This window comes from Bos indicus, chromosome 2, assembly GCF_029378745.1.
Source record: "Bos indicus isolate NIAB-ARS_2022 breed Sahiwal x Tharparkar chromosome 2, NIAB-ARS_B.indTharparkar_mat_pri_1.0, whole genome shotgun sequence".
In the NCBI taxonomy this organism is placed as follows: Eukaryota; Metazoa; Chordata; class Mammalia; order Artiodactyla; family Bovidae; genus Bos; species Bos indicus.
Window position 1 is genome coordinate 129,453,139 of NC_091761.1, and position 23,833 is coordinate 129,476,971.

The 23,833-nt window shown below is 45.0% G+C and overlaps 1 protein-coding gene across 6 annotated transcripts in view; it reads left to right on the forward strand.

Moving 5' to 3' along the window:
* LUZP1 (leucine zipper protein 1) overlaps positions 1–23,833 on the forward strand; it is a 102,853-nt gene that overhangs the window by 47,544 nt on the left and 31,476 nt on the right. For 2 of the 6 annotated variants that reach the window (XM_070776912.1, XM_070776896.1), the window contains exon 2: positions 22,190–22,394. The exons of 2 other annotated variants lie outside the window; for them this stretch is intronic. The gene's annotated coding sequence lies outside the window, so the exon portion shown is untranslated. Of the gene's footprint in view, positions 1–21,013; positions 22,395–23,833 lie in introns of those variants that run through there. 2 more of the 6 variants (XM_070776903.1, XM_019981683.2) reach the window with 2 other exon arrangements.

A 23,833-nucleotide genomic window follows, 5' to 3' on the forward strand; every position in this document is an offset into this window, starting at 1 on the left:
AATATGCAAAATGCTGAATGAAAGAGAAAAACAGAGTGAGGATATTGAGAAAGTGTTTAATACGTCTAATGGTAGACACTCAATAAATAGGGTTTTGCTGGTGGTTCAAACAGTAAAGAATCTGCCTGCGATGTGGGAGACCCAGGTTCTTTCCCTGGGTTAGGAAGATTCCCTGGAGAAGGAATGGCAACCCACTTCAGTATTTTTTCCTGGAGAATCCCTTGGACAGAGGACCCTGGCTGGCTACAGGCTTTTAGAAGTCGTCCTTTAAAAATATGCCCTCTTCCCCCAGAGGATTTTATTGTTCTGTTTAAGGGTTCTTGTAGCTGTTCCATCCCTGTGTTTGGCTGATTTTTAAAAACATTCGTGTGGGTACCCGGCTGAGCCAGGTCTTGGTTGTGGCGTGTGGAATCATCAATCTTCATCACAGCCCGCATGCTCTTTAGTTGCGCCACATGGGATCTAGGTCCCTGACCAGGGATCGAACCTGGCTCCCCTGCATTGGCGTGCTTAGCCACTGGACCACCAGGGAAGGCCCTTGGTTGATTTTTGACTTTGCCCATCCAGTGATGAGGAGGCCCTATTAGTGTGTGAATGGCAGTACATATTGTGGCTTTTAGTAAAAATTCCCCAGTGGCTCCTGATGGTGCAGGAGATGCAGGGGACGCAGGTTTGATCCCTGGATTGGGAAGATCCCTTGAAAGAGGAATTGGCAATCCACTCCAGTATTCTTGCCTGGGAAATCCCATAGACAGGAGCTTGACAGGCTACAGTCCAAAGGGTTGCAAAGAGCTGGATGTGACTGAGCACAGAGCACAGAGCATGGAAATTTAATATTTAAGAGACAAGCTCTTAAAATTAAAGGCGTTTGGAGGAGCAGTAACTGGCCCTGCGAATTGTCCTGCTCCAGCAGCAGAGGAGAGTTCTCAGAGTTGGTCTCTGTTGGGCACCTTTTTTTTCCTTTCCTTCCCCGTAGCCACTTGACTCCCATAAACTCAGTCTTCAGCAGAGGTATGGTGTGGCGTAAGAGTCCTGAGTTGGGAGTCTGGACACCTAGGTCTTAGGTTCAACTTTGCTCCAAGCCTCTTATTTCCTTTCCTTTGGCCTTATTTTTCCCATTTTTAAAATGAAAATCAGGAAATTCCTTGGCAGTCCAGGAGTTAGGACTCTGCAATTCCACTGCAGGGGTCTGGGTTCCATTCCTGGTTGGGGAGCTAAGATCCTGCACGCCACACAGCACAGCCAAAAAATAAATAAATAAAGTGAAAATCAGGACTGGATAATTGACCCCCAGAGGTCTTTCCAGCTCTGATAGTTCTTTGATTTCATGAATCCTAGAAGGGCCACAACTTGTACTTTGCTCTCACAACATAGGGTTTTGCATTGGAACTTTACCGCAGTGAAGGCTTTTTTTGTTTGTTTTTTCAGGAATAATGTTTCTGAGAATATACATTTTATAGATAAGCCAGTTTTTGTTTTGTTTTAAAGAGATATGTGCATGCTAAGTCGCTTAGGTCGTGTCCGATTCTTTTTGACCCCATGGACTGTAGCCCACCAGGCTGCTCTGTCCATGGCATTCTCCAGGCAAGAATACAGGAGTGGGTGGCTGTGCCCTCCTCCAAGGGATCTTCCCAACCCAGGGATCAAACTTGGCATCTCTTAACATTTACGCACTGGCAGGTGGGTTCTTTACCACTAGTGCCATCTGGGAAGAGATAGTAAAAGGTTAAAAATAGGAGTTAGAGGACTTCCCTGGTGGTCCAGTGGTTAAGGATCCACTTGCCAGTTCAGGGCACTCAGGTTCCATCCTTGATCCAGGAGGATCCCACGTGCCGTGGAGCAACTAAGCCCACATGCCACAACTACTGAGCTTGTGCTCTAGGCGTAGCTACTAAGCCCACATGCTGCAGCTGCTGAAGCCCGCATGCCTAGAGCCAGAGCTCCACGAGAGAAGCCACCGCAGTAGGAAGCCTGAGCCCTGCGGTGAAGAGTAGCCCCACTTACTACAGCTAGAGAAAGCCCTCTCGCAGCAACAGAGACCCAACACAACCAAAAACAAATAAAGAAATAGAGAAGACTTAAAAGTTGGATCTTTGGAAAGTAACTGTCGTGCAACAACAGATGCTTTGTTAGGTCCATAGAGGGTGGCTGAGTATTGTGGCGTTCTCCTGATGCTATTGCAGGGAAAATGGGGCCATAAGGAAGTTCAAAGTCCATGTTAGTTTCCATCTCTAGAAAAGGCTTCCCTGATATCAGGGCTTCACGGATAGCTCAGCTGGTAAAGAATCCTCCTGCAATGCAGGAGTCCCCGATTTGATTCCTGGGTCAGGAAGATACCCTGGAGAAGGGATAGGCTACCCACTCCAGTATTCTTGGGCTTCCCTGTAGCTCCACTGATAAAGAAGCCACCTGCAATGCAGGAGACCTGGGTTCGATCCCTGGTTTGGGAAGATTCCCTGGAGAAGGGAAAGGCAACCCACTCCAGTATTCTGGCCTGGAAAATTCCATGGACTGTATGGTCCATGGGGTTACAAAGAGTCGGACATGACTGAGCAACTTTCACTTGGAAAAGGAGTGCTGGTTTATCTCCAGGACACGAGAGGAGGAGAGCTCCTGATGGTTCGAGCCCCTCTCTCGGCACTTTGTAGTTCCCTGGTAGCTCAGTTGGTAAAGATTCTGCCTGCAGTGCAGGGAACCTGGGCTTGATTTCTGGGTTGGAAAAATCCCCTGGAGAAGGAAGTGGCAATCCATTCTAGTATTCTTGCCTGGGAAATGCCATGGACAGAGGAGCCTGGCGGGCTACAGCCAGATGTGACTTAGCGACTAAACCACCACCACTCAGCACTTTATGACTAGAAAGTCTGTAGTTTAACCCTGACTTGTTTGGTTTAAGTTATGGAAGTTTGTTTCCCCTAAAAATGTCCCCTAAAAATTTCAACCTAGGACAGACTAATGGTTCTCGTGGGATACTCAGGGCTCTTTGGGTATGCATTTGTCCCCAGAGGAGTCTTGATGGCTATGTTGTCAGATGATAAGGTACAGCCTTACTCTGTGCTGGAAACCATTCACCCTTAAGCTTTATTTTTCTAAGTGGGTGGAGTTCCTTCCATTTCTGCCTGAATGAAAAGCATGTACCAACTTCCTGATCATGCCCTGTCTTGTCCTTCATTTTTTCTTTGCTTTTCATTACTAGCTGCAGCTCAGCCCATCGTCCATTTGTGGCTCAACACCAGGCAGGGGCCACAAAGCTTTGTACATGCTTGTTGTTAGAAAAGAAACTTTAAAAGCTTGAGTTGGAAAAAGGGTTTAGGTCTCTTGCTGCAGTCACAAGGTTAGGATGAAGAGAGAAGCTGGAGAACATGGGGAGACTTGGATCCAGTAAAACACTCTGGATGAAGGATTTGAGGACATGGAATTTTGGGTTGCTGACAGGGCAAAAATAGTTGAGGAATGCTCCCGATTTGATAAATAGGTTATTTTTAGTTTGCTGAAAAAGTAATTTAATCAGTGTAGTGGAATCTTGCAGTTGTGTTTGTAACCTAAACTAATCGGCTTAGGTTGTGCCAGAAAAGTGTCAGGTGGCAGGCTCATTTCCTCCTCACTTCTAGTGTTGCCAGGTTTAACTCCTACAGTCCTGTGTGTGGACTTCAGGACAGTGGTTGTTGGGTGGAACCAGGGGGAGGGACAGCTACTGCTGATCTAGCTGCTAGTAGAGGAGAGAGAATTGTGAGGTAGCTTCCTGCCCTAATGCAAGCTCCTGGGCTATGGAGTGTCTGCTGTGGGTGGCATGCAGTGCTTAAAACCAGTGATTCCTTGTGAGACCCCCAACTATGACTTTGGGTGGGACTGACTTAGAATCCAACTTGTTTTTTTCCCAATTTGGCATTCTGTTTCCATTTCTCTGGTTCTTGGTTACTTTATCCTGCTTTAAATTATTTTTAGTGGATTTTGAGCTCTCAGTTATCATTCACTCAGTTCATTGTTATCGAGTTCCCACTCAAATGTGTGCCTGGGTTCATTGCAGGTGCCGTGTCCTTTCGTGTTTGTTTTTTAGAGACTAGATTTTATTTGTTATTCTGTTTAGAATGTCAACTTTCTAATTACTTAAAAGTATTTAATATCTTAAGTAATTTTAAAAAGTTTAAATTTTTAATTTTGGGAAAGGCAGTTTATGTAAATTACAAGGTCAGAAAAACATGGTCCACTTTTGGTTTGGGTACTGTGTGCTCATTTATAGGAGACAGACCTTCCTAACTGGAATAGGTGACCCTTGCTCTTGAAGAATTTGCTGTAGTGAGGAGAAAACGTAGACAGTACAAATTGTTGAAGAAAATATAAAAACAAGTACAGCCTAAATCCACTGTGCATCGCTGCCTGGTGCTGCAGGGGTGTTGGCTAGTAGGTTCACACCTCCATGCGGAGCACGTTTTGCTCTTACCCCTTTAGCTTTACACACAAGGACATTAGCAAGAAGCTTTTGAGTATGGCTGTTTGTAGACATGAGATTTTTCTCCTTAGACTTGATTTATTTTTTCTTAAAACATAAAAATAATCCATATGACTGATTCTCATAAGGACAAGGAAAATTTAGAAGATAGTCAGCTCCATAAAGCAAAAGCAGCTAGGGGACTGATACCGCGCTCGTTTGGAGAGGCCCGGGGAGCAGAGTGGTGATGCTCCTGTTTTTCCTCCTTCCGGGCACTGAAGAAAGAGGCCACATAAGGCCTCTTTTGTTGATTTCAGTTTACCTTGGGTTAGAGAATTAAGATAAGAGCCTCAGTTTGCTCATTATAGTAAATGGATTTGATAATAACCTCCTTATAGACTTGTTATGAGGACTAATTGAGATTATGGAAGTGAAAGTACTTTGAACTATGAAATAAGGTATAAATATTAGAAATTATTAGGTATATTATTTGGGGGGGAGGAGGAGTCCTGGACTTTTGAGGCCTTCTGGTAGGACATTGCTAGGGAGCCTTTGGGTTATTTTAGAATCTGGACTTTCTTTAGTTGGTATCAATAAGGAAAATAATATTATTCAGTGTTTTTTGAAAGGGGTCTATATGCGGGAGATGAATCATTCTTATAAGTCTAGTGGTTACGATTCCTGGTTTTCATCCAGGTGGCCTGGGTTTGACTCCCAGTGTGGGAAGGAAGAACTTTTGGGGCTTGCCAGGTGTGCCAGCTATTGGTAAAATGCCTGCCAATGCAGGAGACATAAGAGACATGGGTTTGATCCCTGGGTTGGGAAGATCCTCTGGAGGAGGAAATGGCAACCCACTCCATTATTCTTGCTCAGAGAATCCCATGGACAGAGGAGCCTGGCGGGCTAGAGTCCATGGGGTTGCAGAGTCAGTCAGACGTGACAGATTCTGAACTATATAAGTACATGTATACTTACAAGAACAAAAGTACAGGCACTCATAATTTGCAGCTATTTAACTATTGAACATTTAATGAATTATTATTGTGTGCCAGATTCTATGCATATGCTTCGATTCAGAAACAAAATATATAATCCTGGCCTTTCAAGAGCTCTAGGTTTGGTGGGAGGAGATAAACCCACCAGTAGGTAATTACAGTACAGAATGATAAGTGCTATGCTAGAGATAAACCTAGGGTCCTTCAAAAAGGCTTGTTCTTACTCGATCCCTCTCACCTTCCTCTCCAAACTGCTTAAAAATTTAAGAGATCTTAGCAGGGCCTCGGAGAAGGCAATGGCAACCCGCCCCAGTACTCTTGCCCGGAAACTCCCATGGACGGAGGAGCTTAGGCTGTAGTCCGTGGGGTCTCGAAGAGTTGGACACGACTGAGCGACTTCACTTTCACGCATCGGAGAAGGAAATGGCAACCCACTCCAGTGTTCTTGCCTGGAGAATCCCAGGGACGGGGGAGCCTGGTGGGCTGCCGTCTATGGGGTCGCACAGAGTCACAGGGTCGCCACGACTGAAGCGACTTAGCAGCAGCAGCAGCAGCAGCAGCAGCTCGGCCTAGAGTAAGGAAGCAGTTTGTGGAAGGCCACGGCCATAGCTAGTCAGAAATGAAGCTGGAACTAGAATCTGAGTTGTCAGGCTCACTATCTCTTTCAGCTGTATTTTTTTTTTTTAGCTCTGTCAACATTGACTTCGATTTTTCCTCCTTTGTTCTGAATTCTTACTTTTAAATTTCAAAAGTACCCCTCACCCACTCCCTGTACCACGATCTTTCCAAGCTTCAGTTTTTTTTTTGTTTTTTTTTTAATTACCTTTTCTCACAGTTACTATTGAAATAGAATTAGGAAGACCTGGGAGTCTTAAGTTTGAGCTTGTTCAGGTGGATCCCGTAGTTGGTGATTGACAGGGAAGCCTGGCATGCTGTAGTCCATGGGGTCGCAAGGAGTTGGACACGACTGAGTGGCTGAATTGTTGAGGTAGAAGAATGTTTCTTACCATTGGTCGCACATTAGGATTGCTCTTAGAGCTTTTATAAAATACGACACCTAAGATTCTGGTTTTTACTCCAATATTTGTTTGTTATTGAATATATCTACGCTGAAGTACACAAAAATACTCAATGATTTTTGTATTTGTAAGCAGTCATGTAAGGACTACTCACATCAAGATATGCACTGGATCAAAATACACAACATTTTCAAAACTCCAGAAGGCTCCCTCATGCTTCTTCCTTATCAATTGAGTAGGTGAAGTGAAGTTGCTCAGTCGTGTCCAACTCTTTGCGACCCCGTGGTCTGTAGTCCCCCAGGCTTCTCCGTCCATGGGATTCTCCAGGCAAGAATACTGGAGTGGGTTGCCATTTCCTTCTCCAGGGGATCTTCCCGACCCAGGGATCAAACCCAGGTCTCCTGCATTGCAGGCAGACGCTTTACCGTCTGAACTGAAGAGTTTAGAGGCTGTCAAATGGACATGACCTATAAAGGCAATTTTGATGGTTTTTACGTAGAAATGACCTCTAATGGAAGAGAACACAAATGGGAACTATTTGAGATACATTTCTATGTAAAATGTAGTTTACACATAATTCAGCATTTTAAATGAGCACTCTGCAACCGAGACCAAATATCAACAAATCTACATAGGAACAAATGTTACTCCTGCTTTTCTCTTCTATATCAAATGTCCTGAAGACTTTGTGTCTCTCTGGAGCGAGGCCGAGTTTCTGAAGGCACATTCCAGTATAAACATCATCGATGGGGTAGAGAAGGACCCGGTCAGTTACATTGTACAGTCTCAGGGCCAGGTGGCTGGAGTAGAGGAATCCGCCTCCTCCTATATAAGGCGGGTACATGCCAGTGTCAGCAACTTCTGGGATGTAGTACTTGAGTTTCTTATCCCGATGAGGTCCAGCATTATGAATCACGTCACCAATAAACAAATCTTTGGCTTTGTTCCTGGATAAGCTATTCAAGTAATTCAGGAGATGATGGGTGTTCACAAAAACATCATCATTGCCCTTGAACATGAACTCAGCATTCGGGCAGGAAGTGCTCACCCACCTAATGCTTCTTCCTTATCAATTACTGGCTGCCTAAGTAATCACTTCCCTGTGGCTCAGACGGTAAAGAATCTGCCTGCGATGCAGGAGACCTGGGTTCGATCCCTGGGTCAGGAAGATTCCCTTGAGAAGTAAAAGGCTACTCAACCCAGTATTCTTGCCTGGAGAATGCCATGGACAGAGAAACTTGGTGGGCTACAGTCCATGGGGCTGCAAAACGTAGGACATGACTGAGCGACTAACACGCTTTCAAGTAGTCACGTATTCTGACTTCTGTCATCATTGACTCTTTGCGACCCCATGAACCGCAGCACGCCAGGCCTCCCTGCCCATCACCAACTCCTGGAGTCCACCCAAACCCATGTCCATTGAGTAGGTGATGCCATCCAACCATCTCATCCTCTCTTGTCCCCTTCTCCTCCTGCCCTCAATCTTTCCCAGCGTCAGTCTTTTCAAATGAGTCAGCTCTTCACATCAGGTGGCCAAAATATTGGAGTTTCAAGCTTTAGCATCAGTCCTTCCAATGATCTCCTTTAGGAAGGACTGTTTGGATCTCCTTGCAGTGCAAGGGACTCTCAAGAGTCTTCTCCAACACCACAGTTCAAAAGCATCAATTCTTCTGTGCTCAGCTTTCTTTATAGTCCCTCTCACATCCATACATGACCACTGGAAAAACCGTAGCCTTGGCTAGACGGACCTTTGTTGACAGAGTAACGTCTCTGCTTTAAATATGATGTCTAGGTTGGTCATAACTTTCCTTCCAAGGAGTAAGCGTCTTTTAATTTCATGGCTGCAATCACCATCTGCAGTGATTTTGGAGCCCAAACAAATAAAGTCAGCCACTGTTTCCACTGTTTCCCCATCTGTTTGCCATGAAATGATGGGACCGGATGCCATGATCTTAGTTTTCTGAATGTTGAGCTTTAAGCCAACTTTTTCACTCTCCTCTTTCACTTTCATCAAGAGGCTCTTTAGTTCTTCTTCACTTTCTGCCATAAGGGTGGTGTCATCCGCGTATCTGAGGTTATTGATATTTCTCCCCACAATCTTGATTCCAGCTTGTGTTTCTTCCAGTCCAGCATTTCTCATGATGTACTCTGCATATAAGTTAAATAAGCAGGGTGACAATATACAGCCTTGATGTACTCCTTTTCCTATTTGGAACCAGTCTGTTGTTCCATGTCCAGTTCTAACTGTTGCTTCCTGATCTGCATACAGGTTTTTCAAGAGGCAGGTCAGATGGTCTGGTATTCCCATCTCTTTCAGAATTTTCCACAGTTTATTGTGATCCACACAGTCAAAGGCTTTGGCATAGTCAATAAAGCAGAAATAGATGTTTTTCTGGAACTCTCTTGCTTTTTCGACGATCCAGCGGATGTTGGCAATTTGATCTCTGGTTCCTCTGCCTTTTCTAAAACCATCTTGAACATCTGGAAGTTCACGGTTCATGTACTGCTAAAGCCTGGCTTGGAGAATTTTGAGCATTACTTTACTAGTGTCAATATGAACTTCAAAGATTGATTCTCCAACCTAAGAATCAGAGATTCTGACAAGAAAAAGCAGATATGATCTCTTCCTTGTTGAAGTTTTTTTGTGGGGAACTGTAGATCTGAGATTTTCTTTTTTAATTAGCTGAACAAAATTGAAGATTAGAAAATAGGTCATACCAGTTGAGATACTTGAGGTGTAATGAAAGAAAACTGTAAGGGATTAAAAAGTTAAATTTGCGCACAGCATAGGGAGCAAATGTTAAAATACTTATACTGGCCAGAGACTGATGTGCCCTAAGGGTGGACAAAGTAAAGTACAGCAGGTAATGGTTTCCTACATGAGGAAGCCCTAGGGTGGTTCCTCCTAGTTTTTGCCAGGTGGTTGGTTCAGTCACCAAGTTGTGTCTGACTCTCTGTAACCCCATGGACTTGCAGCACACCAGGCTTCCCTGTCCTTCACTATCTCCTGGAGTTTGCTCAAACTCATGTCCATTGAGTCAGTGATATCATCCAACCATCTCATCCTCTGTTACTCCCTTCTCCAGCCCTCGGTCTTTTGTAGCATCAGGGTTTTTTCTGGTGAGTCAGGTCTTTCTATCAGGTGGCCAAATTATTGGAGCTTCAGCTCCAGCATCAGTCCTTCTAGTGAATATTCAAGGTTGATTTCCTTTAGGATTGACTAGTTTGATCTCCGTGCAGTCCAAGGGACCAAGAGGCTTCTCCAGCACCACAGTTCAAACAGTTGTCTCAAGGACCTTCTAGCAATTAGCCATCACATGACTCCACCCACCAGGGCTGCGTTGTTTAAATTATTTTAACTAACTCTTCAGCTGTAGGTGCTCAGTGGAGTTTTTGTGGGAAAGTGATAATGTAGGTCACTGGCATGGACTGAAATGTTAAATCCAGTTCAGGAAACCTGGGGAAGGTTAGAGCATAGGGTTTGAGGTGCTGTGGCCCAGATTATTGAAACTAGGAGGACCCTTGGGTCTTGGATTTTACCCATCTCTGCCTCTTTCTTAGGCTTTTTGTTACAGAGAGTTTCAAACTTAAACAAAAGGAAACTTCATAACAAACTCCCATGTACCCAGACAGCTGCAAGAGTTATAAACTTATGGCCATCTTGTTTCATTTTTATAATTTATACCCTCATCCACTTGACCCCATCCTGTATTATTTTGAAGCAAATTCCAGACATCATATCATTTCATCTGTAAGCATTTCGATGTGTATCTTTAAATAAAAGTTACCTTAAAAAAAAAAGTAATCTGGGAATTCCCTGGTGGTCCAATGGTTAGAATTCCATACTCTCATTGACAAGGGCCTGGTTTCAGTCCCTGGTCTGGGCACTGAGACACACACCCCCGCCCGCCCCCCACCCAAACTGCACGGTGCAATCCAAAAAACAAACAAAAAAACCAACCAAGCAAACCCACATTTTTAATTTCATGTCAAAAAGTTAATAAGAATTCTTTAATATCATCGGATATCTAGTCATTCAACTTCTAATTATTTCATCAATGTAATGATTCTGTTTTGTTTTTTTTACAGTTTTAATGTGGTCCATACTTTGTGATTGATATGCCATTTAAGAATCTTTTAATCCATAGCTTCTCTCCACCCACCCACCCTGTTTTTGTTCTTTTTTTTTTAATACCAGAGTGTCTTTGCTATATGTTGCCACATAACACAATTCAACAGCATAAAACAATATGCATTTATTATATCACAACTTCTGTGGGTTAGGAGCCTGGGCAGGGCTTAGCTGGGTCCCCTGCTTCAGGATCTCATCCAGGGCTGCAGTCAGGGTGTCCTCCAGGGCTGCAGTCACCTCATCATGTGCCAGCTTCAAAGTTCTCTCAGTGGTCATTGGCAGGATTCAATTCATTTGGGGTGTGGGACTGAGGACCTCAGTTCCTTGTTGATTGGTGGGTGGTTATGAGCATTCTGAGTCGCTTCAGTTGTGTCTGACTTTTTGTGAGCCTATGAACTGTAGCCCACCAGGCTCCTCTGTCCAAGGGAGTCTCCAGGCAAGAATGCTGGAATGGATTGCCATTTCCTTCTCCAGGTGATCTTCCTGACCCAAGAATCAAACCTGGGTCTCATACATTGCAGGCAGACATTATACTTTCCACATGGGCCTCTCCAGGGTAGCAACTAGCTTCATCAGACAAGAGGTAGCAAGAGAGTGAGTGAAGAGTGAGAAGGAGAGCGAGACAGGCAGCAAGAAAGAATTTAGTCCTTTGTACCTAATCTCAGAAATGACGTCTCATAACTCTTGCCATATTCTGTTTATTAGAAGCAAGTCATTAGGTCCAGCCCACACTCAAGGGGAGGAGCCCCCACAGAACATGGATACTAGGAGGTAGAGATCACTGGGAGCCAATTTGGAAGATCACTTCCCTTCTAGAGATGAACTTAGAGTCTAGGTCTGCTGACTTTGCCTTTTGACCATGTTATTGATGCCACTGGGGAGAAAAAGTGCCTCTAACCCCTGCATTCCACTTCTATCCATGTAATAACTGTTATGCAATTTCCTTCTATGATAGTCTGATAAATGTCGTGTTTATTTATGTCAGTAACCATCGGCAGTTGTTAAAAATCACAAGTAGGATAGGTTGATTGGCTCAGAGGTTGATCAAGGTAAAAAATCTTAAGAAATGAACTAGTCACCAATTCTTAAGAAAATACTGACTGTGTTTCACATTGTACCAGGCTTAGGGAGCTACAAAAGGAATATGAAAGGATAAGATAGTATATACTTATTGTGTGGAATGGACAGTAAGTGCAAAAAATGAGAAATCAGCATGGAGTCAATTCAACCAGTACTTTTTGAGTTCTTTCTGTGTACAAAGCTCTATGTTAAGTGCTATGGGGAATGTTAAACTCAGTGAGACATCCTTCTGCTCTCTCCTTAGGAGATGATATAAGATAAAGCTATAATGCAAAGCAGACTGGAAATTGCTCAAGTAGAGAGATGAAGTGCTTTGAAAGATAGGATGGAGAGGCTTAGAATATCCAAGCCCTTTGAGATCAAGTCTAATGTCTTTACCTTTTTGGGGACATGGAGCAATTTAGTCAGAGAAGTTCAAGAAACCTTGCTAAGATAAGGAAATCATGTGGAATTAGAAAGAATATAGGTTTTTCAGGTGCCAGGGACAGAGGGACTTGGGTTGGAGATAGGTAGCCTTGGGTCATAGAACAGAGGACACCGGAACTGGGGACCTTGTCAGTCAAACTTACCCCTAACCTGGCCAAAGGTAATAAGCTCTACCTGCTTTGTGGACCTATCGTGTACCAGTAACCGCATGTTAGGTGTGCAGAGCACTGTCACACGCACTGTTGCGTGTGATACTGCCACTCTTGTAGGCATGGCAGATTGTTGTTTCTGTCTTAACAAATGAGGAAACTTTGAGTAAAGTTTTTCTGAGTAAGAAAATTAGAATAATTCTCTACAAGGGTCCAGAACTAATAAATTGGAGAAAGACTAGGACCTAGGATCCCATCACCCTCTGTACATCCCAGTGTGTGTATATGAGTGTTTTGTTTGTTTTTAATACTGAAGACATTGGCTTGAGACTTGTTGGCAGGCGTGACTTACTAAAAGAGCATGATACAGAGACATAGCCTCAACTGCAAGAAGGAGCTTGGAGGGGGTCATGGGAGACCCTGGCAGGGAGCCTGACCCGTTTCTTCTCACTCAGGGGTCCTCCCTGCCCTTTTAGATGCTGCTTGGTTCCACCTCTGGCCCCACCCACCCACCTTTTTTAGTACTACTTTAAAACTCTTTAGGTTGGAACTGGGCAAGTAAGTTTCTCAAGCTGCTTCTCCTTTTCTTGGTGCGCATAGACAGAGGAAAAGAGAAACTAAATGAACTTGGGCAGGGGATGTAAGGTTTAATCAGAATGGTAATGAGAAGAAAATTGAATTAACATTTGTAGCATGTATTTCGGAGAAGGCGAAGGTACCCCACTCCAGTACTCTTGCCTGGAAAATCCCGTGGATGGAGGAGCTTGGTAGGCTGCAGTCCATGGGGTTGCTAAGAGTCGGATACGACTGAGCATCTTCACTTTCATGCATTGGAGAAGGAAATGGCAACCCACTCCACTGTTCTTGCCTGGAGAATCCCAGGGATGGTGGGGGGCCTCATGGGCTGCCATCGATGGGGTCACACAGAGTCGGATACGACTAAAGTGACTTAGCAGCATGTATTTGATGCTAGGCCTGTGTGCTTAGGCACTTATATAACCCTTACAACAAACACTGCCATGAAGTTTGGATATTATCATTTCTGTATCCACCTGAAAACAACTGAGATCGTGAGATTTAGCCTCTGACCTGATAGGAGACTGAATTACAGTGGGAACCCAGATTCCCAGCTCCTAAGACTAAGTGTGCTCTTCCCATTATAGTGTGTTGCCTGGGGAGCAGGCAGGGTGGAGAGGGAGTGTGGAAGAAAGACAAAGGGAAGTGCTCTTGGGGCTGTAGAATGGAAACAGACTTCTTGTTGGGGTAGAAATAATGACCCCCAGTTGTGCCTTGAAGTTAAAATGGCAGCAGAAACACAGGCCTTTTAAACACAGGCCTTTCATAAGAAAGCCCAGTACCCTGTTCCTGACGGCACTTAGTGAAAGAGTATAGAAGCGCAGATGCGGTGCACACGTAAACGGAAACTCATGGGGACTGGGCGTTTAGGAGCCGGTCCCGAGGTCATTTAGGCGGCGTCCTGACTGGCCGTGAGGGCGTCAGACTTCTGGGTGACTGGCAGCGTGTGCATGCAGCGGTGCTGCTTGGATGAGTAACACAAGAGACAAAGCAACTCTTCAAACAGAAACAGAACAACTCTTCTTCCTCAGCCCCACATTCTCTGTAATCCATCATCTTTGCTTTCAAATAGCCAAACTTTTCAAAAAAAGTTGTCTATACTCACGGCCTGTCTCTACTCACTCAGCTCCAGTCTGGCTTCTGTGCTTATCATTTCAGTGCAACACCTCTTACTAAGGTCACTGATGTTCTCCATGAAGCTGAATTCAACACTTTCCGTCTTTAATTTTCTCAGTGAAGATGACACTGTTGACCACCCGGTTTTTCCGGAAACAAACCCTCTCTTCTCTTGGCTCCAGTGACGTACTGTCTTCCTTGTTGTTTTTGCAGGCGCATCCTCCATTCCTCAGCTATTAAATGCTCTGCTCTCCCAGGCCCTCCTCTCTCCTTGTAGTGGACACTCTCCCTGGGCGATATCATCTGCCCCATTGACTTTAGTCGCCACACCTCTCACACATGACTCATAAACGCATGTCTCCAGCCTAGATCACTTCCCTGTGCTGAAGACTCATCTATTTATTGTCAGTCAGTCTCTGTTCTAGACCTTGGGGATACTGTGAAGGGCAAACAGAAGGCGGTGGTAGGGGTGGGGAGGAAGAGACAAGCAATAAACAAATAGACAAAGTGTCAGACAGGGTTGAGTGTTAAGGTGAGCATAACTAGGGTGATAGGTTAGAGGGTGAGAGCTACTTTAAATCGGCTGGTCAAGTCTTCACAGAGGTGGTGAAATTTAAGCTGACTCTTCAGTGACTAAAAGGAGCCAGCTTACAAAGGGTGTAAGGGAACAGTGCAGAGGCCCTAAGACAAGAATGAACAATGTGTGTGCAAGGAACAGGAAGTGAGGGGGAACCTGGTGGGAGATGAGGTCTGAGAGGAAGGGGCCAGATCATGTAGGGTCTTGTAGGCCGTGATGAGGACTTTGGATTATACTAAGTGAAAGGGAAAGCCATTAGAGATTAGAGTCTTGATCTGATTAAATTTTTAGAAATTTAATTCACTATTATTTGGTGAATGGGGACAGCCGGTAGCAGGGAGACTTAAGGAAAGGCTATTGCAGTTGGTAGGGTCAGAGTCTAGGTGTTTGGACCAGAGTGCTTATTTGGAGTATAGAGGGCAGAGGGACAGACTCCAGAAAATCTCAGAGTTGATGGGACTTGGTGGTGGATTTGCATGTGGCACGTGAGGGAAAGAAGAATCCAGGATGATTCCAGGTGTTTGGCCTGGACAGTTGGGTGGATGGTGTGGCTGTGAACTGAGATGGGGAAAGAGGAATGGCGCTGGGGAGGGAAGAGTGGACAGTGAAGACCAACAAGAGTATAAGAAGCTTTTCACAAAAATGGCACCGAAGGTGAAGAAGGGAGCCCCTGCCCCTTCCAAAGCCAAAGCAAAGGCTGTTAAGGCCAAGAAAGCAGTGTTAAAAGGCATCTACAACCACAAAAATAGAAGATCCAGACGTTGCCCGCCTTCCAGTGGCCCAAAACACTGCAGCTAAGGAGGCAGCCCAGATATTCTTGGAAGAGCTGCCCCTTGGAGGAACAGACTTGACCACTCACTATGCCACCATCAAATCCCCACCCCCACCCCCCGGCCCCCAAATGAGCCATGAAGAAGACAGAAGACAGCAACACACTGGTGTTCACTGTGGATGTCGGGACCAACAAGTGCCAAACTCAACAGGCTGTGAGAAGCTCTAGAACACTGATGTGGTAAGGTCAACACCCTGATCAGGCCTGATGGAGAGAAGCCATTTGTTTGATTGGCTTCTGACTATGGTGCTTTGGCTATTGCCAGCAAAATTGGGATCATCTAAACTGAGCTGGCTAATTCCACATATAAAAGTTTTCATTAAATTTAAAAAATACATGAGACTGTAGATTTGATGTTGATTAGATGTCTGGGTAGAGATGTCAGGTAACTTGTTGGATATGCTACTGGAGTTTGGGGCGGGGGTCGGTCACTGCTGAGGAAAGCTTTTGCAGCCATTGGGCTTCAAAAGTGCTGGGACTGAATGAGGTTACCCAAAGAAATGAGGTTACAGATAAAGAGGCCCAGGATTGACCCTTGTTGAGTAGAGGAGGAGCCAACAAAAATGAATTAACAGTGAGCCAGTGGAGTAGGAAGAAGCTCAGGAAAAGTATGATATCCTGGAATTAAGGAAGAAAGTGTTTTGATGGAGAAAGAGTGGTTATTTGTGTTAATGCTGTTTAGAGGTCAAAGAGATGGTCTAGAATTCGGCAACATTGAAGCCTTTGACCCTTATGAACAGTCTGGTGTGCTGAGGATAGAAGACTGGAGTGAACTGAGAGGAGGAAAGAGGAGGAACAGAGAATGTAGACAACCTTTCAAGAGAAGAGACATTGGAGCTGGAGTGGCGGAGGAAGTGAGCTCGAGAGAGAGTTTATTCTTTTTTTTTTGGTCTTGTTTTTTAAGATCAGAAATTCTAGAATCTTGCTTCTCAAATGTGGTCTCGGACCTGGAAGTGTGAAAGTAAAAGTGCTAGTCGCTTGGTTGTGTCGGACTCTTTGCGACCCCGTGGACTGCCAGGCTCCTCTGTCCGTGGGATTCTCCAGGGAAGAATACTGGGAGTAGGTTGCTATTTCCTTCTTCAGGGGATCTTCCCAACCCAGGGATCAAACGCAGGTCTCCTGCATTGCAGGCGGACTCGACCATCTGAGCCTCCAGGGAAGCCCATATGTGGTAGTACTGTGTATGATCTGTACATAGCTCACTTGACACATGACTTGCTATTTGAGTTCACCAGTACCCTTACTGGCCTACCATTGGAGAAGTCCACTGATCATGTGCTTGGATGTCACAGCAGTGTCACATTGCGCACGAATGTCTACATACTTCCTCTCAATTGCTGTACCTATACTGGTACAGAAATAGTCCAATGGTTATTCCAGTAGTCATGTACGGATGTGAGAGTTGGACCATAACAAAGGCTGAGTGCCAGAGAATCAGTGCTTTTCAACTGTGGTGTTGGAGAGTCCCTTGGACTGCAAGATCAAAGTTGTCAATCCTAAAGGAAATCAATCCTGAATAAATATTAGAGGGACTGATGTTGAAGCTGAAGCTCCAGTACTTTGGCCACCTGATGCAAAGAGCTGACTCATTGGAAAAGACCCTGATGCTGGGAAAGATTGAAGGCAGAAGGAGAAGGGGACGATAGAGGACAGGATGGTTGGATGGCATCACCAACTCAGTGGACATGGGTTTGAGCAAGTTCTGGGAGATGGTGACGCTTGGTGTGCTGCAGTCATGGGGTTGCAAAGAGGTGGGCGTGACTGAATGACTGAACAGTGACATCATCCTGCTAACAGTTGGTGAGCCAGTGCCAAGTTTGTGGATCCGACTTCAAGTAGCTAATTTCTTGAGCTTGTTTGTATGCTGGTGGACGTGAATCTTTAAAGAGAGAAAACAATGATGTAAGAGGGAGTGGGGATAACTGTATATGAAGCTAAGAGGAAACTAGAGCCATAGTAGGTATGAAAGGTTGTACTTTATATACCAGTGGAGACTTCATTATCACAGTAGGAGAAGCAGAATGCTGGTGTGTGGTTAGATCTGAAGTTAGGAAAATCATGGTCTGACTGTTGCTTCTTGGTTTTGATACTGTTTCAGATTTGACTGGGGAGCCACCTTGATATCAGCCTGTATTTAACAAAAGTTCCATTTCAGCAAGGATACATGCATATCAGATAAAGAACATAGTGAACTGGATACTACTGAATGTTTCCTCTTGGTGACAGGGTTATTAGCTGCTGGGGGCTGGAGGTTTATCGGGAGGGAAAAAAGATGTGAATCATCTTGGGGAGTAGAAAAGTGAACCTACTAAGGGAAATGTAGCAGGATTGCTGGCAGCTTTGAGAGAAAATTGTTGGAAATTTGTGGTGATCAGTTTAAAATCTTATCAGTCAATATGGTTATATTTTCTCTAGAGATACAAGTTAGGTTATAATTTAGATGCTTTGGTGTTGGCCTGGAGAGGTTGTTAGTTTGGTTTAACAAGGGCTGAAGTTTTACTGGTTGAATATGAAGAAGGAATGCATAGGACCAACCGTGAGGGAAGTGAGGGCACAACGGGGAGGGGTGTAATTCCGTTACGTTACTTAACCTTATATCAAGTCATATCTGTTTAGTACTGATAATTGTCTGTTTCACAGAGTTGCTGTGAGGATTAAGTTCGTTCATATAAATGGCCGCGAGCAGGGCCTGGAACATCGGGTGCGCTGGGGCATCAGTGATGTGCCCTGTTACTGCTGCTTCTGGACCACAGGACCGCCTCCTTTCTGATCTCTTGGCACCATCTTTACCTCCTTCCATCTGTTGTTCATACTGAAGTCAAAGTGATTTTCTTGAAATGTGTACACATTTCAAAAGTTATCTCTTTTTAACACTTAGATGACTTAAGCTCTTTGGATAAAGATGCAAACCCATAATTTGGGCTCCAGGGGCTACATGGTAGGACTCTCTCCAAATGTCTCCTGCCTCATTGCGTCTCTTGTAGTTAATGTTTCTCCCTTCTTTGGTTACATAGATTTACTTTAGTTCCGCTAGCTCACTGTGCTCCCTCTTCTACTTGGAACGTTCTCACCCTGATTGGAGCTTTTGTAGACCTAGGCCAGCGGGTCACTTTCTATTAATGGTATTTCATGTATTTTGTATTTTATATGATTCTTTAGTCCCTCCCACATGGTCTAGCAGTTAGGATTCTTGGTTTTTACCTAGGTGACCAGGGTTTGACTCCCAGTGTGGGAAGGAAGAACTTTCTGGGCTTCCCAGGTGGCGCTAGCGGTAAAGAATCTGCCTGTCATGACAGGAGTCATAAGAGACGCGAGTTTGATCCCTGGGTTGGGAAGATCTTCTGGAGGAGGGCATGGAAACCCATTCCAGTGTTCTTGTCTGAAGAATCCCATGGACAGAGGAGCCTGGTGAGCTACAGTCCATGGGTTGCAAAGTCCAGTCAGAACTTAGAAAAGTATCATATTAAACAGTAAATGCCTTGAAGACAATCTGTTTCTACTCACTGTTTTATTCCCAGTGCTTGCCCCAGAGCCTAATGCATTATCAGTCAATATTTGAATGAATGAATGAATGAACAAAGTACCCATCAACCTCATGAAGGTTTGTGACATTTGGACTGTGGATCAGGACTGACTTTTCTTTGGGTGAGATCCGAGAGCTGATTGCTTAGAGAGTTATAAAGGAGAGGAGAAAGTGTATTTTGGGACAGAAATAGCTAGGTGAGACTCCACTTATCAGTTACCACTTATTAGCTCCATGACTTTGAACCTTTAATTTCGTCTCATTTATAAAATAAGCATGATGGTATTTTCCTGATAGGGTTCCTGTGAGGATTAAATTAGGTGACAGAAGCATTGGGTTCCTTGCTTCTTAGGTTGGTTTCTGTGACTTGCTGTTTAACTACATTCACCGTTGATGTTGTTTAGTTGCTCAGTCACGTCCAACTCTTTGTGACCCCATGGACTGTAGTCCGTCAGGCTCCTTCAGTCCATGGGGTTTCTCAGGCAAAAATACTGGTGTGGGTTGCCATTTCCTTCTCCAGGGGATCTTCCCGACCCAAGGATCAAACCTGCATCTCCTGCATTGGCAGGTAGGTTCTTTACCACTGAGCCACCAGGGAAGCCCATTTGCCATTACTTGTTACAGTCCTTATGGCTCCTTGATACCCTAATGATAGACTTCTAGAGGTTAAAGGCAGCCAGCATGTTCTTCTGAAGCAGCCAACTTTGTTAAAGCAGGTGACTAACCAACAATTTCAGGCATGTGGTTCGGTTGCTAAACCCCACAAACATGGGCTAATTGCAAGGAGGCCTAGTCTCAGTTATAACCTACTAGTTAGGAAAGGAAGCAGAAGAGCCAGGTGGCATCCTCCAGGGCCTGCATTTAAACAGAAATGCTAATCGCAAGCTAGTCTTACCAGTTGTTTGTTAGTAATAAGTTCTTAAGAGCCTAAGCCCTTTCTTTTCAATTCCAGCCTGTATTTTTGACCCTTTGTTGGGCAAAGCTTCTTTAGTGAAGTGAAGAAAAGCCCTGTAGCTCAGAGGTGGGATGACTAGATACCAGTCCTGTCTCTGTTTCCTAAAAGGTCTCCTAAAAGGGTCACACGGCTCTCAGTCTGTTTGCTCATCTGTCATATGGAGGATAAGAGAGTATCTTCTTCTCATCTTAAGAGTTTCAGGAGTAATAAGTTATCCTGGGAGGAGCAGAAAAGGAAAGACATTATTCGAGCAGACATTATCCTCCATCAGAGATAAGTGTTGAAATCTCTGTTATTAACACAGTTTAAGAATTAATCACAGCACTTGAGAACAGAGCACTTGCACTGGACTCTGTTGCCTGCGGGTAGGTGGCCCAGGTAGGAGGGCAGGGCTTACGGAAACTGACAAGTCTTGCAGCTGAACTCCAACATGATGACCTCAGTGGGGTTCTGGCACGAGGCTGGCTGTCGCCAAGTTGCTCTCTTCAGCTCCCAACCGACTGTCGTTTGATTGGTCCCACCCCATCCTGCTAGGAGCCTGTTTCCTAGGTTGGATTTTTGTTGAAGAGACCACACAGGGCAGAGAAAGGTTAAAATCCCTCCTGACTTTTTTCACTAATAATCCTGAGAATGCCACCTCAGCAGTTATAGGGGAAAACATGACTATCTCCTGGCTTCTCAGTACAGACAGTGGAGCATTAGATTTGAATCTTAGGACTTTGAACAGTATGGTTGTCTCAGGTTTACATTTTTTCTCCTGCCTTCTCATTTTCCACCTTTATACTTTCTTTTTTGCTTATGTTTGAAAGGCCACAGGAGGTTAATTAGTTGACGGGGGTAACCTGTTCCAAAAGAATTGCAGGTAATGGTTTCTCTGTGATCCTTAGTCATTCTGGTTCTCTGATAACCTGTTTTTCTGATAACAGAAAGTAATCACCGCATACACTTAGGTGAAAGGCCTGAGAGTGAATTTTCTAGAGACTGTGGATGACCCATTTATTTCAGTTTAAATAATTTCTGTTGATCTACAAGTTTCATCGAGTCTTTTCTGTGTAATCTCCATTCTCTTCTTAAGCCCACTCATTCAGAGAACTTTAAAATTTCAGATCCTGCATTTCTATTCTAAAATTTCCTTCCCCCCTCCCTGTCCGCCCCCCCACCACCACCCCTCCCCCGCCACCACCAATTTCTCTGCTTTTAATAGCTGTTACAATAGCTGCTTTAATGTCCTTGTTTGATAATCCCAGCATCTGGGTCATCTTAGTGTTGCCTCTGTGGATTTGTTGTTGTTTCCTAACTCTTGCAGACGGTTTACTTCTTTCAGTTCTTCGTGTAATTCGGGCTTGTGTCCTTGGCATGGATGCGTGTGAATGTTATGTTATAGAGACTGCCCCATTGCTGTGTTTGTTTCAGCAGGCAGGCGCCCTGGGCAGACTTGAGTTGCACGTTCCGTCTCACGTGCAGCGGGTAGCTGTGCACGGCTCAGTCCGGTCCTTTTGTCCTTAGCGGAGGTCCTTGGATTCTGCCCTGTGCAGCTGTGGTTCAGGGTCAGCTGGAGTCCGGGCAGAGCATCAAGCAGAACCTGGGCTCCATGTCTGGCTGTCTTCTTCTTGGTGTCTGCGGCTGCCCTGGTCTCCGTGTCCTCCGGTTCCCATGAACAGAAAGCCTTGGGTTTGATTTTTAATTGGAACTTCAGCTGGACAGCCCTCAAGTCAAAGCTCCAAAAGTGGGGAATTCATGCCCTGCCAGTCCTTATTAAAGTGTTTTGGGACAGAGGTGATACACATTTAAGAGAGTTTTGTTGTTGCGTGAAATGACTCGTGTATTATAGGTCAGCAGCATTTCAGGTGGTGGTGCTTCTCCTGGCCCTTCAGTCCCTTCAGGCTTCTGATGCTGGCTGTACTGTGACAGGGGAAATAGTGCTGTAGGTCCGCACATTACAGCACCAGCTACATCTTCATGCAGAAGCACAGGGCGAGTGGCCCACAGGCCGTCTCTTCACCCTGGTTTTGCCGCAGAAGGAGCAGTGTGCTTGGTGTGCTGGCTGGTTGCAACTTCACCATTCTCCTGACGGAGTTATTAATACTATAATGCGTCCTGTGTTTACCCACGATTCTGACCTTGATGCCTTTAGTCATGTCACCGCAACCTAGGTCTGAGCCCAAGAGTAAGAGAACTTTACGTTCAGCAATCAAGTGAGGATGGACTGATGGTTTCCTTTCTGTGGCTTGTTGGTTATCTCAGGTGGACTCAATGTGTTCACTTCAGCCAGCTTTGCTGCCTTGGGCCAGTTTCTTCTCCTTTGCTGACTCCTTTTCTTCTCTGGGAGATGAGGCAGTTGGACTCCCTGATCTGTAAGGGTCCTTTTATACTCTTTTCCTAGACAGATAGCACATACACGCAGAACCACCACCATTAGCACCAACAGTAACAGCACAAAGCACCAGAAGAAATGCCTCGGGGAAGTGGCCTGGCAAGATCTGTCAGGGCGGAAAGGCTCTGAAGAGGCAGCGCTGAAGAGTTGGAGGATGTTTACAGTTATCCTTTGTTTCTGGGGACAGAGGACCAGTACACCGAGGATGGAAGAAGTAAGTGACATTCAGGAGCAAAGGAAAGAAATCATTTGCCCTTAGAAATAAGGAGAGAGTCTGTGTCAATGGAAAACAAATGAGGATCATCTGGAGTTCCTGTTTGCTTGCTTTTTGGCAGGGTATTCCATCCTGTTTTGAAGAGACGGGCTCCTAGGCTTTATTAATACGCCAGCAGGTTTGGCTGGAGGTGGGGGCAGCGGCTTCAGTAGAGGCGCTGCTGCCACTGTTAGGGCTGCAGAGACCATGGTGGTGACAGACCAGATTTATGTGGCCATTTCTTGGAGTTTAAAATGTTTATGTAGGAAAGGTTCTAGGCTATGCAAAGGAAGGGATGTGTATGTGTGTAAAAAGGGTGGAGGGGGCAGGACAGAAGGTCTGTGGGCCAGTCCTGCTGTTTGAATAGCAACCACACTTAATCTGCTTAGATTGATTCTTTTTTTGAAGCCCGCCCACCCAAGCCATCCTTCAGGTGCTGCCCTTAATACAGGTCCTTTTTCTTCTTCTTTTCTAGCTGTGTTCATTGCTTATCAATAATTCTCTCTTAGGTCTTATTGGCTTGAGACTTCAAGCCTTCATCTTTTTAAAGGCCATTTGGGAAAAGCTATCATTTTATTACTTCTCCATCTTTATTCTAGCCTTTCTCCCCAGGAGGATGGAGGTACAGGCAGATTCTGTATATTTGAATGTGTTATGGGGTTGGTAATAGAGGTATGGAAATTGGATTAAAGGGGACCTAGCAACAGAAGAAGGCAATGGCACCCTACTCCAGTACTTTTGCCTAGAAAATCCCATGGACGGAGGAGCCTGGTAGGCTGCAATCCACGGGGTCGCTAGAGTCGGGCACAACTGAGCGACTTCACTTTTGTTTTCACTTTCATGCATTGGAGAAGGAAATGGCAACCCACTCCAGTGTTCTTGCCTGGAGAATCCCAGGGACGGGAAGCCTGGTGGGCTGCCGTCTAAGGGGTCGCACAGAGTTGGACACAACTAAAATGACGCAGCAGCAGCAGCAGCAACCTTGCAGGGAGGTCACAGGGTGGTCTGTGGGGGTATGCAAGGGAGGGGTGGGCAGCTGTGATGAAAGGAGGTGCCATGGGTGCAGGACCACGTACGGAAACCTCTAAGCTTGCCACTAGCTTAGAAGCCATCTTTCCATTCTTTCTTAAGACCGGGATAGACAGATGTTTAACCCAGATCTTCCACCTTCATTTACTCTTCTCCAGAGTTGGGGTAAGATTCAGTGGGTTAGGAGGCTTTTCAGCTCTCTTGTAGAAGGTTTGTTACAAAACTGGGGGTAAAGTTTGCAGGCAGAGAGGCTCTATTTTTTAAATTTTGTTTTATTTTCTATTTGGCTGCTCTGGGTCTTGGCTGCTGCACGGACTTTCTCTAGTTGTGAGTAGGGGCAGCTCGCTAGTTTTGGTGCCCAGCCTTCTCCT